The 18,760-nt window shown below is 42.0% G+C and overlaps 1 long non-coding RNA gene across 3 annotated transcripts; it reads left to right on the forward strand.

Moving 5' to 3' along the window:
* Positions 1-760: 760 nt before the first annotated feature.
* On the forward strand, positions 761-17,151 carry LOC126950994 (uncharacterized). Of its 3 annotated transcripts, none has more exons than XR_007724321.1 (5): positions 761-1,378; positions 3,179-3,325; positions 3,929-4,726; positions 5,513-5,728; positions 14,595-17,151. It is a non-coding gene; the product is annotated as an uncharacterized LOC126950994 (long non-coding RNA). The 3 variants fall into 3 exon arrangements; XR_007724322.1 differs by having other exon boundaries at positions 4,004-4,726; XR_007724320.1 differs by having other exon boundaries at positions 3,179-4,726.
* The last annotated feature ends 1,609 nt before the right edge of the window (positions 17,152-18,760 follow it).

An 18,760-nucleotide genomic window follows, 5' to 3' on the forward strand; every position in this document is an offset into this window, starting at 1 on the left:
ATGGCAGTTCCATCTTCACTTCTCTGCCAGCCATGTGTTCTGTAAGGAGCAGACAAGATGGCCCCGATCAACTGGAAAACCCATTTGCATAATAGGAGCAGCCTTCTCCACGCACTGTGTAAACCTCACACCTGATCGAACCAATCTGTGATCCCTACGTAACTCAGACGCTGCCTCCTCAAATGACTGTACAACACCGTACATTCACCAGCAGTGGGTCCTTTCTGCTTGGAGACCCCTTCCTCCACAGAGGAAGCTCTTGCTCTTTCTCTCTTCTACCTATTAAACCTCCGCTCCTATACTCCTCCTGTGTGTCCCTGTCCTAAATTTTCCTGGCAGGTGACAACAAATCCCAGGGGATCTACCCCAGACGATGTAGCTGCTTCATTAGGATACTGAGGCCCAGAGAGGAAATGAGAGTCTCAGGACTCATTCCACACCAGCGGGTCCATGGGCCATTCCCTCCGACCCGCCCAACACAAGCTCTTCCCCAGCTGTTTGAAGAAGGGAAGGAAGTGAGAAATAAACTTTAAGCAGATATCAATGTCAATTGAGATAAACATCAAGCTTTATTGACTTAAGAGGTAAATATTGACAGAACTGAAATGCCAAATCAATATTTACCTCCAGGGATGCTATAGCCTGAATTTGAAGTTGGGTTATGTGCACGTCAACGCATCTCCAAGTCCCAACATCTTCATCAGCAGTATGTGATCATTTCAGCAACGGGCTAAAGTTGAAAGGTGTGGTGAGAGAGGGCTGGGGAGAAGTTCATGATCACCATGAGGGGTCATCAGCACAGACCCGGAGGGTCAGCGTCTGAAAACTGCATCACTGGCACAGAATGACCGTGACCAAATTTGCTTCACTTTTTGCTGAGCGCTCACCTGACAGAGCATAAGATTCCAGCCAGAAAGGCACTGAGCACCTGTTTGCCAGGCCTTGTCAGCATCTAGCTGTGCAGAGCCTGCACCAGCCCTGAGATCAGGAAGCAGAGAACCCATGCCTCTGGCCCGCTTGGCCTCTCAGCCACGGGAAAGACAGCCTTCACTGGGACAATGGCAGTGTTGTTCGTCGTTGGCTTACAAAGAGGAGTTTTAGAAGATGCCAAGGCCAAGAAAAGACTATGAGAGAAAAGAAACCAAAAGTTAAAATCAGGCAATTCTATCCACTAACTTCCCCTGCTGTGAATTGGGAAAAGTTGGCCCTGGGCCGTCTTCAAGGGGTGGGCCCGTACCCAGCCTCCAGCAACCTGGAGCCTGTCTGTGAATCTGCTTTGTTCCATCAACTATCCCTGATGGATAAAGACACTCAGGCTAAGGAAGCTGTCCTGCTCCCTCAGATTCCCAGACAGCCTTGTTTTCTGCTTCTATGCCTGGTAAGTTTTCCACTAGAGCAGTGATTCCCAACCTGGCTGTACATTAATCAACTGGAGATGCTTAAAAAAAAAAAAAAAGATGCCTCCATCCCACCATCTATTGCATGTGAATGTCAGTGGGGAATTTCCTGGGTGATTCAGTACACAGCCTTGGTTGAGATGAGATCTGACTCTCAGGCACCCTTATCGTGGGATTGGCTGGAGAAGGGGCTCTTTTTCAATGCTCCCGAGCTGTATTTGCAAAGTGTTTTGTGGAAGGTCCTAAAACTCAAAGGGTCTTGAGCTAAAACCAGTCAGCACTGAGAGTTATCTGACACTTATGGAAGAGTTCCAGGGTGAGGACTTGGGTCAGCTGCAGGATGCTTGGATTGGAGGTCACGCCCAAAGAGGGGTCACCTGTGCCTTGTTCAATTCAGTGACCGCCAGGTTAAAGTGAGCATCCTGGGGGCTGCGGTGAACACTGGGGTGTGGGGCCCTCATCGCCTCATGGCAAGAGAGCTGCTCTGCCCAAGGCCATGTGCCCCTCAAGGAGAGGGTCCCACGTGGGGCAGCGCTGCAGACCAGCTGCATGCAGAACTCAGGCAATGGTGGCTAGTTTGATCCTGGTGGCCAGCACTGAGGATCATCATTAACGGTGATGAATATAACCACACCTTTCTTGGCTTCCATGTCCCGGTCTGTGACATGTTGGGTGACTCCTAATGATCTCCAGTTCCCTTCCTGCTCTGCTGTCACTAGGACTGATCACACCAGTTTCCAGAGAGCGTGGTGACACGGTTGCTGTTGGAAGCAGCCCTGAGTGGCTTGGCCACCATTTCTGAGGGTGGGTCAGGCCTCTGGCCCATAGCGATCCTCTGCCCTCCTGCATAGTCATGCCTGTACATTCACGGAAAAATGTCTGGATGACACGTGACACAGCACTGGGCAATTAGGAGTGAGCCCTGGGGAAGGAGAAGATGGGGAAGGTGGTTTGGGGATTTTCACTCTTCTCCCTACATCTATCTGAGCCTAAGTTTTCTTATCTGTGAAAGAGTTCTGAGATTTTTCGTCACCAGATGTCTTTATAAAGAGTAAATGAGATCACATACAGGCCGGCCTTGGAGATATTGTGGGTTGGGTTCTAGACCATCTCAATAAAGTGAATACAGCAATATAGTGAGTCACACAAAATTTTTAGTTTCCCAGTGCAAATAAAAGTTATGCTTATACTACCTGTAGTCTCTTAAGTATGTGATAACAAGATGCCACTCCAATGTCTCCGGACATTGTCAAATGTCCACAAAGAGTCTGTGTCCAGCAAGGCCGTGGAAGTCAGACCTAGGACAGGAAGTAAGGTGTGCAGTGTTGGTAAATATCTATGCCTGAAATGGATATTTAAGTCTATGAACTGCTTTATTTATATTCTCAACTCTAATATTTAATGTTTGCACTATTGTTGTTTCCCCGAAATTCTGTAATTCACTTTGTATTTCCCTCTGACTCAAAAGTTGATTAATAAGGAATCATACAATATATAGGTCGAGGGCCTTTTAGTTTTGTGACTTTCTTGTCAATTTCTAGTTTTATTGCATTGTGATTAGAAAATGTTTTCTGCATTATCTCTCCACTTTAGAATTATTGGAAGTTATTTGTGTGGTTTATTATTTAGTTAATTTTGCAAGTGTCCCATGGTCACTTGGAAAGACAATATAGTCTATGTTTTTAGGATTTAAAGTTTAGCATGTATCCCTCAGGCATACTAAATTGATCATGTCATTTTTGTCTTTTATATTGTTACTCCCTTTTGTACATTTGCTCCAGTCTGGGCTGAGAGAATTTGCATTTTTCTATAACTGACCACTTGTGCCAGCCAAGATGGAATAAGTGCACTGCTGTCTACTGTCCCACTGGAAATGCTGAAAACTTGGGGGGGGAACATAAGGAACAACTCCCTGAGCCCTCTAAAAAGTAAGTAATGACAAAAGGATTGGCAACTAATGTCAAAACTTGATAATAACCCCAAATGGGGGTGAGTTTTGCCTTTTCCCTCTTTCTTTGTCTGTTATCTCTGACCTGAGGGTGGGTTGAATCTCAGAACTGTGCAGTGGGCCCAGAAGACAAAAATCTGGGATAAAACCTCTCTTTCCAGCCAAAGGACCAGGAAAAGGGACCCTGCATGCCAGGGAGTGTGGGGGAAGTTTTCACTACCCCTTTTTTTTCCTCTCTTGATCCTGACCCAAGGGCAGCTCCACCTGTGGAGCTGTACCACTGTGCTGCTGGTCCTGGTGCTGGAAGCCCTGAAACTTTGATGAAAGACCCAACTCTCCAACCAGAGGAACTGGAAAAGGAGTGGGGTGAATCCCTGTTTATTTCTTCCTCTTTACTGTTGCCACTTGGCTCCAAAGATGGCCCCAGTCATGTGGAACTACATAATAGCACAAATAATTAAAAAGCTAAGAAAAACCTGATGTTCCAGACAGAAAAAACTGGAAAAAGGGCTCATTGTTTTAAAGATGTGGGGATAATCCCTGTTAATTTTTTTGTCCTTTCTTTTGCCACTGTATTCCTAAGGTAGTCCTAGTCATGCAGAGTTGCATGGCAGTGCAGGAAGCTAAATCTTGGAGATAACACTATCTTTCTGTCCAGAAGAACCAGGAAAGGAGGCCCCTGAATGCCAAAAATTGTGAGAGATATCCTGGAAATTGTCAGTGAACTTGAAGGTTAATCAATAGGAATTACACAGCCTGCAGATTGAGAGAAAAATGAAATAAAAAAAAAACAAAAACAGAGCCTCAGGCACCTGTGAAACAATATCAAAAAGTCTAATACTCTTATTTTTGGAGTCTCGGAAGAAGAGGAGGAGGATACTGGTGCAGAAAAATATTGAAGAAATAATGGTTGTAAACTTCCCAGACTTGATGAAAAACATATATGTATAAGTTCAAGAGGTTAACAAACTCTAAACAAGATAAACTTTAAAAAATGCATTGTAAATGAAAATCAAAGGTAAAGGAAAGACAATTAAAAGCAACCAGATTAAAACAGTATACTATGTATCAGAGAACAGTACTTTGGATAATTGCAAATTTCTCATCATAAATTATGGAAGCAGGAAGATGGTGGAACAACATCTGTAAATTACTGAAAGAAAATGATTGTCAACCCAGAATTCTATATCTAGCAAAAATATCTTAGAAATGACAGTGAAATAAAGACATACTCAGATTAAGGGAAAGTAAGAGAATGTGTCACTAACAGACCTACAAAAGAAATGTTTAGCCAAGTTCTTCAGGAAGAAGGAAAAATGATCTGGAGGAACACTTGGAACTTCATGAATGACATTAGAGCAACAGAAATGGTAAATATCAGGTAAATATAATGAATTCTTTTTCTCTTCTTAAAATATTTAAACTGTATCTGACTGTTGAAAGCAAATATTGTAACATTTTCTGGGTATAATTATTATTTAGATGCGGTACATATGACAACTACAACATAAAGAGGGGAGGATAAATGAACCAATAGAGTTGTAAGCCTTCTATAGTTTACTTGAAATGGTAACATATTAATTCTAAGTGGACTATAAAATGTTAAATGTACGTATTGTAATCCCTAGAGAAACTACTAATAAACGAATACAAAAAGATACAGCCAGAAAGGACAACGGATTATTTAAAATGGAATAAAAAATATATTCAAATAACCCAAGGAAGGCAGGACCATGAGAAGAGGGTAACACAAAGCAAAAGAAACGAACAAAATCTCCTGTAAATCATGTATTTTGCCTATTTTCTTTGTCTCCTCTGTAATTTCTGCTTTTTGAAAGCCTCTTTTACAATACTTAGTCTGTTGATATTCATGACTGCTAATTTTTTTTTTTTTTTGTAAATTATGAGGCAAAATGATTCAAAGTACCTTGATGTTATTTCATTTAATGTTTTTGTTTGGCTGAAAAACTACCTTGATTCATACAAGGACTGAGACCCCTGCTTTTGCTGTGCCTGTGCTTTGAGTTTCAACCTTTTAAAATAACTATGTTTTGGGTGAATCTCTTGAACACAATTATGGAGTTTTACTTGATTCCTGATTGTACTAGGCATCCTGCAAAATGGCCCTCAATAATCCTCATCTCCTGGTCTTCACACCCTTATGTAGTCCCCCCATGATGAAGAAGAACTGGTCTGTGTGACCAACAGAATATGACAGAATTGACGGTGTGTTGCTCCTGAGGTGAGGATATTAAAAGCACTGCAGCTTCTCCATGGAACTCTTGGTTTCTTCATTCTGGGGAGAGCAAGATGCCATGTCAATGAGGACACTCCAAAAAACCGTGGAGAGGCTCATGTGGAGAGAAAGCAACCTGCCAACCAGGTGAGTGAGCCACCTTAGAAGTGAGTCCTCCAGTCCAGTCTTTGAGAGTTGCAGGTCCGCAGGGAACTGACTGCAGCCTCAGGAGACACCTGAGCCACAGCCACCTACCAATCCCTTTTAATCCCTTTCTGGGTACCTGACCCGTAGAGACTGTGAGATGCAACATAACGATTGTTGCTTCCAGCCACTAAGTTCAATGCTGGTTTGTTACACAGCAACATATATTTAACACGATAATACAATTTAGAAGTGTCTTCCATTTTAATAGGTGAGTTAAATTCTCAAACATTGGTATCTCTCTAGATTCCTCAAGTCTTTATATTTCTATATAGCTATGTCTCTCTCTCTATATATAAAGAGATTCCTCAAAAAATCATATATTTAAACAGCAGTTTCCACAAATGTATATACATACATATATCCTCATATAGATAGTGTATACCGATTATCTTTTACTATATAGATTATATATATATAATCTGCTATGTGGTCTTTTCCTATAAATCTTTTAAATGTTAATTATTTTGAAATTTAAGAATGTTTGTATTGTGTTCAAGTAGCTTTCTTTAGACTTATACCACTTTGTACATTTTTCTCATTCTTTAGGCAGTATCTGTTGGTTTCCTATGTTGAGTAACAATAAAATAATTCCTCTTCTCCTCTTCCTCCCTTTTCTGCTCCTGCATAACCTAGTGTTAATTTTAATTATCTTTCTTAGTGTGTATTGCTTTTGTACAATTATATATTCTTACGTAATTCTTTTGATTGATTGGTCTGCTTTAATGGAATCTTTTGTTTCCAGCTATGACAATGAAGAAGAGAGTGTTAATTTATGTTCCGCTGTATTTTTCCTTTTAATTTTTGTTGGCTTATGGTTTCTGCATTGTCAAAGCATGAAACATTTATATTCTGTGCTTTCACTATCACCCTCTCTATTTCTGGCTGACATATGCAATTAAATACATTCAATGTTCTTGTTGCTAATTCTTTTGCCTAAGTTTTTCCACTTTGCTCTTGGTTCTTGCTCATCCTCTAGGAGTTCCCTCATGAAAGATTTATGTGCAAAATGTTTTCTGAAGTTCCTTTTTATTCCAAACAATTTGTCTGTGACCTTTATACATCAAAGACAGTTGGACTGGATAGAGAATCATTTACTCCACTGTATCGTGCTATTGAATGTGGTCTCAAGTTCATTGAGGTGAAGAAGTCTGGTGTTAATCTGATTTTTTCCTTCATGAGTAGTTTGATCTTTTTGTCTGGATGCCTAAAGAACTTTTCCTTTCTATTTAAACTCCATTAACTTAAGACATTTCAAAATCAATTTTATTTTTTATATTTGAGGTTTACAGCATAATGCTAGAAATACATATTGTTAGTAAAATGCTTACTGTAGTGAAGCAAATGCAGGCACATTTCATTTTATTGTGTTTCACCTTTATTGTTGTTCATGGACATTTAATTTTTTACAAATTGAAGGTTTGTGACAACCCTACATTGAGTGAGTCTATCAGCACCATTTTTCCAACAACATGTGCTCACTTCATGTATCTGTCACACTTTGGTATTTCTTGCGATATTTCAAACTCTCTCATTACTCTTATAGTGACCTGTAACTGGTGATCTTTGATGTCATTATTGTAATTGTTTGGTGTCACCACAAACCATGTCTATCTAAGAGAGTGAACTTAATCAATAAATACTGTGTGTCCTGACCGCTCCACTGACCAGCTTTTCCTCCATCTCTCTCCCTCTCCTTGGTCCTCCCTATTCCTTGACACACAATAATATAGAAATTAGGCCAATTAGTTACCAAACAATGGCCTCTAAGTGTTCAGGTGAAATAAAGAGTCACATGTCTCCCACTTGCAATCAAAAGCTAGAAATGATTTTGCTTAGTGAGAAAGGCATGTCAAAAGTCAAGAGAGGTTGAAAACCAGGCCTCTTGGGCCATCCAGTCAAGTTGTGAATGGAAACAAAAAAATTTTTGAAGGAAAGTAAAAGTGTTCCTTTTGTAACACATGAATAGTAAGAAAGTAAAACTGCCTTACTGCGGATATGGAGAAAGTTCGAGTGGTCTGGATAGAATATTAAACCAGCCACAACATTCCCTTCAGACAAAACCTAATGCAGAGAAAAGCCTCAACTTTCTTCAGTTCTATGAAGACTGAGAGAGGAGAGGAAGCTTCAGAAGAAAAGTTGGAAACTCCAGAGGTTGGTTCATAATGTTTAAGAAAAGAAGACATCTCCATAATATAATAGTATAACATGAAGCAGCAACTGCTGATGGAGAAGCTGCAGCAAGTTCTCCAGAAGATCTAAGATCATTGATGAAAGGGGCTCCACTAAACAACAGATTTTCAATGCAGACATAATAGCAAGGAAGGACATGCCATCTAGGACTTTCCTGGCTAGAGAGGAGAAGTCAATGCCTGGCTTCAAATCTTCAAAGAACAGGCTGACTCCCTTGTTAGGGGCTGATGCAGCTGGTGACTATAAGTTGAAGCTGATGCTCACTTACCATTCTGTAAATCCTAAGATTCTCAAGAATTGTGCTTTATCTACTCTGTCTGTGCTCTGTAAATGGAAAAACAAAGATGACGACAGTACATTTGTTTAGAGAACATGGTTTGCTGAATATTTTAAGCCCACTGTTGAGACCTACTGCTCAGAAAAAAGACTCCTTTCAAGATATTACCACTTATTGACAGTGCACTGGTCAGCCAAGAGCTCTGCTAGAGATGTACAAGGAGATAACTGTTGTTTTCATGCTGGCTACCACAACACCCATTCTGTAGCCCATGGATCAAGAAATAATTTCAACTTTCAAGTCTTATTATTTAAAAAACACATTTTGTAAGGTTGTAGGTATCATAGATAGTAATTCCTCTGATGGATTTGGGAAAAGTAAATTGAAAACCATCTTGGGCCGGGCATGGTGGCTCAAGCCTGTAATCCCAGCACTTTGGGAGGCTGAGACAGGCGGATCACGAGGTCAGGAGATCGAGACCATCCTGGCTAACACAGTGAAACCCCGTCTCTACTAAAAAATACAAAAAAACTAGCCGGGCGTGGTGGTGGACACCTGTAGTCCCAGCTACTAGGGAGGCTGAGGCAGGAGAATGGCATAAACCCGAGAGGCGGAGCTTGCAGTGAGCTGAGATCATGCCACTGCACTCCAATCTGGGCAACAGAGTGAGACTCTGTCTCAAAAAAAAAAAAAAAACCATCTTGAAAGGATTCACCATCCTAGATGCCATTAAGAACACTCATATTCATGGGAGGAGGTCAAAATATCAACATTACTGGGAACTTGGAAGAAGTTAATTCCAACCCTTATGGATGACCTTGAGGGATTCAAGTCTTCAGTGAGGAAGTCCTTGCAGATATAGTGGGAAGAGCAAAAGAACTAGAATTAGAAGTAGAGCCTGAAGATGTGACTGAATTGCTGCAATCTTATGATAATACTTGAATGAATGAGGAGTTACTTCTTATGGAGTTACTTCTTATGGATGAGCAAAGAAAGTGGTTTATTTATTTTAATTTTTTTTTTTTTTTTTTTTTTTTTTTGAGACAGCGTCTCACTCTGTCACCCAGGCTGGAGTGCAGTGGTATGATCTCGGCTCACTGCAAGCTCCACCTCCCGGGTTCACACCATTCTCCTGCCTCAGCCTCCCGAGTAGCTGGGACTACAGGCGCCCGCCACCACGCCTGGCTAATTTTTTTGTATTTTTAGTAGAGACGGGGTTTCACCGTGTTAGCCAGGATGGTCTCGATCTCCTGACCTCGTGATCCACCCGCCTCAGCCTCCCAAAGTGCTGGGATTACAGGCTTGAGCCACCGCACCCTGATAGAAAGTGGTTTCTTGAGATGGAATCTACCCTGGTGAAGAGGCTGTGAATATTGTTGAAATGACAACAAATAATTTAGAATATGCCATAAACTTAGCTGATAAACCAGCGACAGAGTTTGAGAGGATCGACTTCAATTTTGAAGGAAGTTCTGCTGTGGGGAAAATGCTGTCAAATGGCACTGCATGCTACAGAGAGCTCTTCGGTGAAAGGAAGAGCCAATTAACATGACAGACTTCATCGTGTTATTTTAGGAAATTGCTACAGTTGCCTCAGTCGTCAGCAGCCATCACCCTGGTCAGGCAGTAGCCATCAACATCGAGTCAAAACCTTTCACCAGCAAAAAGATTGTGACTCACTGAAGGCTCAGACGATTGTTGGCACTTTTTAGTAATAAAGCATTTTTAAATTAAGTAATGTACTTTTTTTTTTTTTTTTTTTTGAGGTGGAGTCTCTTTCTGTCACCCAGGCTAGAGTGCAGTGGTGCGATCTTGGCTCACTGCAACCTCCACCTCCCGGGTTCAAGCGATTCTCCTGCCTCAGCCTCCCGAGTAGCTGGGACTACAGGTGTGTGCCGCCATGCCTGGCTAATTTTTTTGTATTTTTAGTAGTGTCAGGGTTTCCCATGTTAGCCAGGATGGTCTCGATCTCCTGACCTTGTGATCTGCCTGCCTCGGCCTCCCAAAGTGCTGGGATTACAGGCGTGAGCCACCACACCTGGCCCTAAGTGATGTACTTTTAAAAGACATAATGCTAATGCACACTTAGTAGAATGCAATACAGTATAAACGTAACTTTTATTAATATATGCACTGAGAAACCAAAAAATTTGTGTGACTTGCTGTATTGTGATATTTGCTTTATTGTGGTGGTCTGGAATGAAACGATATTCCTTATGTCTGCCTGTAAACTTTTCATCTCACATAGTTATTTGTGTGTGTGTGACAAGAACAACTAAAATCTACTTATCTAACAAAAATTCCAGTAACAATATGATTTGATTAACTCTAGTCCTCACATTGTACAAGTCCTAGACTTGTTCATCTCACGTATCCACTACTTGGTATTCTTCGATCTATTAACTTTTCTGAGTTGTGTTACTGTTGACTAACCAATTTTCTCTCATATATGCAGATTCTATTTTTTTTCGTTTCAGAAAATTTTATTTTAAAATTTTGTTCTAATATTTAAATAAGCATCAAAATGTTGGTTAAAATATTTGTCTAGGGTTTTGGTTTTCTTCTTCAGAGACTCTGATTATGTATACGTTGGCTCCCTTTTACTGTCTTTTCCAGCTATCATTTTTGTTTCTTGCTGTTTTTTATATGTATCATTTTCATCTTTTCCCTATGTATCTCTGTTTCATTTTATCCACTTCTTTCATCTCCTATAATTTAGTCATCAGTTAAAAATTGTTGTTTGATTATTTTTCTTTTTTTACTTTATTATTTCAATAGTTTTTGGGGTACACATGGTTTTTGGTAACATGGATGAACTGTATAGTGGTAAAGTCTGAGATTTTAGTGCACCTGTCACCCAAGTAGTGTATAACCAAATATGTGATTTTTTTATTCCTCCCTCCCCACCCTCTCTCCCTCTTCTGAGTCTCCAAAATCCATTACATCACTCTGTATGCCTTCGCATACCCGTATCTTAGCTCCCAATTATGAGTGAGAATATACAGTTTTTTGTGTTCTTTTCCTGAGTTACTTCACTTAGAATAATGGCCTACAGCTCCATCCAATTTGCTGCAAAATATACTATTTTGTTCTTTTTTATGACTGAATAGTATTCCATGGTGAATGTATAACACATTTTCTTTATCCACTCATTGGTCAATGGACACTTAGGTTGGTTCCATAGCTTCGCAATGGTGAATTGTGCTGCAAATAGTCATGCAGGTATCTTTTACATATATTTTTCTTAAAAAATATATTTTTTCTTATTTTTCTTGGGGTAGATACCCAGTAGTGGGATTGCTGGGAAAAAAATGGTAGTTCTGTTTTTAGTTCTTTAAGAAATCTCCATAATGTTTTCTTTGAGGTTGTACTAATTTATATTTCTACTAGCAGTATATGATCATTTCACCACATCTGCTCCAATATCTGTTGTTTTTTGACTTTTTAATAAAGGCCATTCTTGCAGAAGTAAGGTGGTATCTCATTGTGGTTTTAATTTACATTTCCCTGATGAGCATTTTTTCATGAGTTTTTGGCTATTTGTGTATCTTCTTTTGAAAAATGTCTGTTCATGCCTTTTGCCCACTTTTTAAGGAGATTATTTGCTTTTTTCTTTCTGATTTGTTTGAGTGCCTTGTAGGTTCTGGATATTAGTCATCTGTCAGATGCATAGGTTGGAAATATTTTCTCCCATTCTGTGGGTTGCCTGTTTTCTCTGATGATTATTTCTTTTGCTGCACAGAAGCTTTTCAGTTTAATTAGGTCCCATTTACTTATTTTTGTTTTAGTTGCATTTGACTTTGGGGTCTTCATCATGAATTCTTTGCCCAGGCCAATGTCCAGAAAAGTTAAAAGTTTTTCCTTGGTTATCTTCTAGAATTTTTATGGTTTCAGGTCTTGGATTTAAGTCTTTGTTCCATCTTTAGTTGATTTTTGTAATAAGGTAAGAGATAGGGAACTTGTTTCATTCTTCTATATGTGGCTTGCCAATTATCCCAGCACCATTTATTAAATAGAATGTCATTTTCTCAATTTATATTTTTGTATGCGTTGTCAAAGATCAGTTGGTTGTAGGAGTTGGGTTTTATTTACAGGTTCTCTATTCTGTTCCATTGGTCTATGTGTCTACTTTTATACCAGAATCATGCTGTTTTGGTAATGATAGCTTTGTAGCATAATTTGAAGTCTGATAATGTGATGCCTCTAGATTTTTTCTTTTTGCTTAGGATTGCTTTGGCTACTTGTGCTCTTTGTTAGTTCTATATAAATTTTAGAATTGTTTTTCCTAATTCCGTGAGAAATGATGTTGGTTTTTGATAGACATTGCACTGATTTTGTAGATTGCTTTGGGCAATATGGTCATTTTCATGATGTTGATTTTCATTATTTTTCTTTTTCTGCCAGTTTCTTTCTGGTATAATTCCTATTGTCTCACTATCTCTTTGTATATTTGTCTCTGAATTTGTACATTTCTGCTTGTCTCTTACTTCATTCCTTATTTTGTATCAATAATTTTTAAAAACTCGTGTAGGAATATTGGGTTACCATTCTCATCTAGTTTGTGTTATCACTTTTTATGTGAGTTTTTGTTATTTGTAAGAAAAAAATGCTGCTTTATCATCTTTTTTTCTTATAATGTCTTAGAAAAGATGCTCTGTACTTTCTAGTTTTTAAATTCATATTTGAAAGAGGTGGATTTTCCTAGATTGGAAGGAGTAGTTTCCTGTGAGGTAGGAAGTGCCATGGTGGCTTACTGAAGCCACACCTCCTGGACTCCTGCTTCTCTTCCATAATGTTGGTCTCCATGGTTTCCATGAGGGGAGCTTTGAAGATTCAAAACTAAGCTGCCACCGTATTCCCAGGAGAACAAGAGTCCTGTTTATTAAATCTGAAGGTCCCTCTGCATTCCCTTGGGTCTTCCACTTCTTTTTGCATAAAGCATGACAGACAGGTATGGCTGAGCCTTGCCATGGCCTCTGCCCCATCCCTAGCCCATCTTGCTCTCTTTCTAGTTAAAGATTTCTATTTTCTTAAATCAAATTGGAACTTCTCAGGGTTCTCCAAGGGGTTTTTGCTCCAACACCATGACAAGTGGTGGGGGAATGTGCCTTTGGTCATGGATGTCAGCTCTTGCTGGGTGCTCCTGAGTCTCTGGTCACTGGCGCTGCTCTCCTGGGCCTTGCCCGGGGTCCATCTCTAGCAAGGCTGGCTGCTGTCATTGAGCATATGTTCTTGTCCCTGACGGCTCACAGGTGTCTTTTTTTCCCCCCTGGAAGATCCCCTTTGCTTTCTGGACCCTGATTACTCTCCAGTTATTCCCCTGTCCATGCACACCTACGACAAGACTCTCATTTGCAAAAGCCAGGAAGGGCAGTTAACTGGCCCGCCACAGACATCCTCTTGGGCAAGCCAGCATGATGCCTGGCTGTGTGCTGGAACTGGAAACATAAAAGGGGAGAAAAAAACTATAAACTAACAGCAAAAATGGTTTTGTCACGTTCTTCTATTTATGTTCAGATTGTGTGTTTCAGTTTACAGATAGCTAATATACGTTATTAAATAATGTAAAAACATAACTGCATTATTTATTTAAAGTCTGTCATGCTCATCAAGTGGTTTAATCTTCATTCTAAGGATGGGGAAATGGTTTTGGAAAAGTCAGTTAGTTGCCTCCTGCATCCTCCAATACTGGAGAAAAGATCAGACGCTGCCTGTAGAAATCCAGAGTTGATAAAAGCTGCCCAGAGACAACACTGATATCAAAGGCAGCCAACAGGAAGTCACCACCCTTCGTGAGAAATCAGAGCTACCCAGGCGAAAGAGAGAAGGAACATTCTAGACAAAGGTGCAGCTCCAGATGTGAGAATTCAAAGAGCGAAAGAACAACCAACCAAAAAACAAACAAAGAAACAAACGAAAAACAAATGAAAACCAGTGCACAGTGTTGTCTTTAATAGTAAAAAGCTGGAAACTAAATGTTAGAGAAGTCATTGACTACATTCATTATTGTTCAGTCATAGGATGGAATTCTATGCAGTATTTAACACAATGCTCTAAGAAAAATGTGAATCACATTGAAAAAGATCATACACATTACATTGTCACATCCTAAAGCATTTATGATTATATGCAGTATGATTCCAAGTAAGTGAATGCCTTATATGTGGAAAAAGAGAAAGAAAGAAAGAGGCGGCGGCAGAGGAGGCAAGGGTTGCAAAATCATGTGAAAAGTCACTTTACAAGGTGACTTTATCCTTTTTAATTTTTGATTGTATGTGCTTTTCTAAATGACCAAAAAGTAAATGTAAACTTATGCTCCTTCAATGTCTCATTCACTAGGATTTAAGGCAGGGATTTCCCTTGGAACCACAGCAGAGCCTCAGGTGTGGACCTTGCTGACGTCTTCCTACATGAGCAGAGTCTGCGGCTTGGAAAGCGTGGCCCCTCCTGCAGGTCCCAGGGCTGGCGACATCCTCCAGGAGTTGACGGCAGGCAGTACACACAGGTGCCAGGCTGAGCACCAGGGAGTGATGCTCCAAACGCCCGCACAACCTCTCCTGGGACTCTGGCCACAAAGAGAAAAACGTGGAATTTGGAACAAAAACCCAGTTTCCAAACCCAGCTCTGCTGTTGCTTTATTCTCTTGGGAAGTCAGCAGGCTTCCCTGAGCCCCATCTATAAAGTGGGCCTAATAATATCTGCCACTTCCTGTCTTAGATGTTACGCTTGATCCAACAAGCAAATGTACATGAAAGTGCTTTGTCAATCCCTATAGCAGACCCAATGTGATTGTTATCTCAATGTAGCTAAGTCTACAGTTCTCCTTTGGTCTTTCCACTAAATTGGCAGCTTTATGGGGTGACTAAGTCTCTGTCATGAGAGCTTTGTTGAGGGAGGCCTTGTGTGTTCTGCACCCAAATGCAGACCTTCACATTTGTCCCTGTAAATTAATACCGTGTTGGTCATAGCCTACTTTAAGTGTCTCTCCAAGCTTTGTTCAGTTTGAAAATGTCATTAATTTTGCCACCAAATTTTTGCCTGGGTTATTCATAAAATGTTGGCCCCTTCTGGGTCCAGGACAGAGTTCTCCTTGAGCCTCAGGTTAGCATGGCTAACCTGAGATGATTATTCTGCTTGGGCCACAACCGTGTAACCAATTTCAAGTCAGTGCCGTTGCTTCTGGGGTCTTCCTCGCTGCCCCGCCCGCCTGTCTTGGTTCCTTTTTCTGCTTTACTCCTGTGGTTGTGACACTCATCAAGTGTGTGACGTGGAGGCTGATTGAGGTTTCTATTTTGCATCATCTTCAACTGCAAAATGGGGACTGATCCTGGCATCTGTTTCACATCAGCCAGTGGATTACCATGTTCATGACAGGTAAAGCCCCTATGCCAGGCTTCCTCAGCCTCTGCCCCATTGACACTTTGGGCCCGGTGATTCTCTGTGGCAGGGGCTGTCCTGCACCTTGCAGGAAGTTTAGTAGCATCCCTGGTCTCCATTCATTCACTGATGCCAGCAGCACCCTCTACACCCCTCCCCAGCTGAGAAAATCCAAACTGTCCCCAGACATGGCCAAGCTTGTCCAGCGGGACGAGACCTCCCTGGATGAGAAGCACTGACCTGGACAGCAAAGCACAGGTTTGTGCTGTGTGTGTGTTCGCTGCCGCCTGCGTGTCCCAGCTCTGTCCTGACGGCATGGAACACGGAGGTGTATCCTCCTCCCGGAGTTCTCAGGATGATTAGGACGCCCCACGTTCCCAGGCTTCTTTCTGCGAGGCTGTCATGACTGCACAAACATCCTGCAAAGTTGCAGGTTTCAGCCCCCGCAGCACCCCGATCCATTGCCCCTCGGACCCTGCTCAGGGGCAATCCCACCCCTAATGAGGGCAGAGGAGGTGGAGGAGGCACTGGATATAAAGCTGCTGTGTAACACACAAAGCACTGTTCAGAAATCAGTGTTACTATCTCACCCTGGATGGCACAGAGTGGATTTAGGAGTAAAGACAAATTGCTTGGCTCTTACGACTCTGACCTCTGGATCATATTTGCTTCCCTGTGAACAATGCAGATTGTCCTCCTGCAAGCTGTTTACAGCTGAGAATAAGCAGAGGGCAAAGCAGCCTCCTTCAACCACGGCTGCTGCATCCTTAACCAATGTTAGCACCTTCCTCACAGAGCGCTGAGAAAGAAATTAGGCACTGGTTAAATTGTAAAGCACTGAACAAAGTATAGGCTGGTATACTGATAATGAGGCACAACTCTGTAGCTCTGGGGTTAGTTCTCAAAAAGCACCTTCAAACTTTCTGATTAATAATAGCACTGCCCCACTAAGAACTTAGCCTCCTTACCAGATGCACACTGGAGAAAGTGTGTTCAAAGGATTCACTATCGCTTGTTGGCTATGCCATGCATTATAGATCATGCCCCAACTGGTTTTAATACGACCTTATTTGCCTCTCCAAATTCTTTATAAATAAAGGATGATGCAGTTAAAAGAAGGAGTAACAATGAACCGTGCATCAGATGTGGGGTGAACAAGCAGGCCCAGGCCCCACTATGGGGTGATTCAACTCAAGAGAGTGGGAGGAGGATGGAAGGAAACAGGGAATGTGGCTTCTGCACCATCCCCTCCACAGCTCAGTGTCTGCCCCCATGCCATTCTAGTTTTGCAATTTCACCTGCATGAGTCTGTCTCTTTGTGTGATTTTGAAGCTGTTCTGTGGATACTATCATTGCAGTATCTTCTTTCATTTCCCTCTCCGGAAATTAATAAGATTTGCTTCTTAAAAATAAACCTGAAAGAGTGAGACGAGATTGCGCCACTGCACTCCAGCCTGGGCGTCAGAGCGAGACTTCGTCTCAAAAATAAAAAATAAAAATAAAAATGAAAAACCTGAAAGAAAGCAATTTTACATATGTGTTAAGTTACGCTCTAGATTTAGAGCTTGTTCCACACATTCCTGTTCTGAAAGGGTCCGGGGCACTGAAAACTCTTGGTTGTAGGGTTGAGGGTGTGGAGAAGGGACCTGCTGAGCTCTGAGGATGGTCTGTGGTTGGAAACCGGGGTCAGTGCTCACAGAAGCAGCCCCACATACCCCGTCCAGGTGGGTGCTTTGGCATCTTCTCCTGGGGAGAATGGGCTCCTTCCCCTCCCCTGGTGTTGGGGCTGGCCCTGAAGCTTGCTCAGGGGTGGGAGGGATGACGCTGGGTAACTTCCTCTTCAAATGCCTGGAGCTCCTGCTTTCCTGTCCTGGGAAGTGTCCTCTTGGAGGCCAGCACCTTTGTGAAGTCTGACTGCTGGGACCACCATGCTGGGAGGCAGCCCAAGTGCAACGCAGAGATGTGGGGGAGGGGGGATGTGTGTCCAGTTGCCCTGCGGTTCCACCCATCTCAGCTTAGGCATGTGAGGGAAGGTATTCGCATCCTGGGGTGGCTGCAACAAATCACCATAAACTAGGTGGCTGAGAACAACAGGAATATCTCCTCTTGCTGTTCTGCAGTCCCGAGGTCTGGAATCAAGGTGCCAGCAGGTCCCACTCCCTCCAGAGGCCCTGGAGAGAATCTGTCTTTGTCTCCTGGTGGCTGCTGAGATTCCTTGGTTTGTGGCTGCATCCCCCAGTCTCTGCCTCCATCTTCAAGAACCTTGTCTGTCCTCTGTGGTGCTTCTGATCTCCCTCTGTCTCCTGTCTTATGGGGACACATGTGACTATACCTAGGACTCTACTGGATAGCCCAGGATCAGCAGCTCCTCTCAAGGTCCTTCCCTTCATTGCATTTTTCTGTACAACATAACAGACCCCAGCCCCAGGGCACCTCCTCCTCTGATTTCTGAGCTCCCACTGTCTGCACCAGTGGCTTGAAATGTTCTATGTATTTCCTGAAATGTATTTTGTATTATTTAATCTTCAGGTGTTGCTTTTGTGGGCACCACTGGGTTGCTTGCTCCCTGAGATCAAGGGCTATATCTCACGGGGCTAGTTCCTCGAAGACACGGGACACAGACTGACTCCAGCATCCGTCAAAGGTTCTTCCACCTCTGACACCAGTGAAGCAGAGACTTCCTTCCTTTCTCCTCTCACACAGCCTCTTTTCACCCAAAAGAGGTTTCTACTTCTCAGGTTTAGAGACAAGCTTAGGTTCCTCTCTTTGACACTGTCTATGGAATCATAAATGCCACCTGCCTCTCCTCTCAGCCTTCATCTTTCTGGATGAAAGAGTTTTGCCAGTTTTCCTCCCTCCCCACATGCATGCCCCTGGCTTAGGGTAACCCTTCCCTGTGATGCTGCGGACGTCATTCCCCCAGGGGTTAACCTCAACTTCATCTCAAATTTCTCTCCTGATTCAGTTAACTACTTGAGTCAGCCTTATACACTTAACAGTTAAATATAAGACTCTCATACAAATCTGGAATTAACACATGTCAGAGATTTGCTTAGCCCAGACTGAGAAGGGTCAAAATTGTACACCTGGTTCAAAGAGTGGCTGACAGAGTTTTGTTTTGTTTCATC

The sequence above is a fragment of the Macaca thibetana genome, chromosome 3 (assembly GCF_024542745.1).
Source record: "Macaca thibetana thibetana isolate TM-01 chromosome 3, ASM2454274v1, whole genome shotgun sequence".
NCBI classification, from domain to species: Eukaryota; Metazoa; Chordata; class Mammalia; order Primates; family Cercopithecidae; genus Macaca; species Macaca thibetana.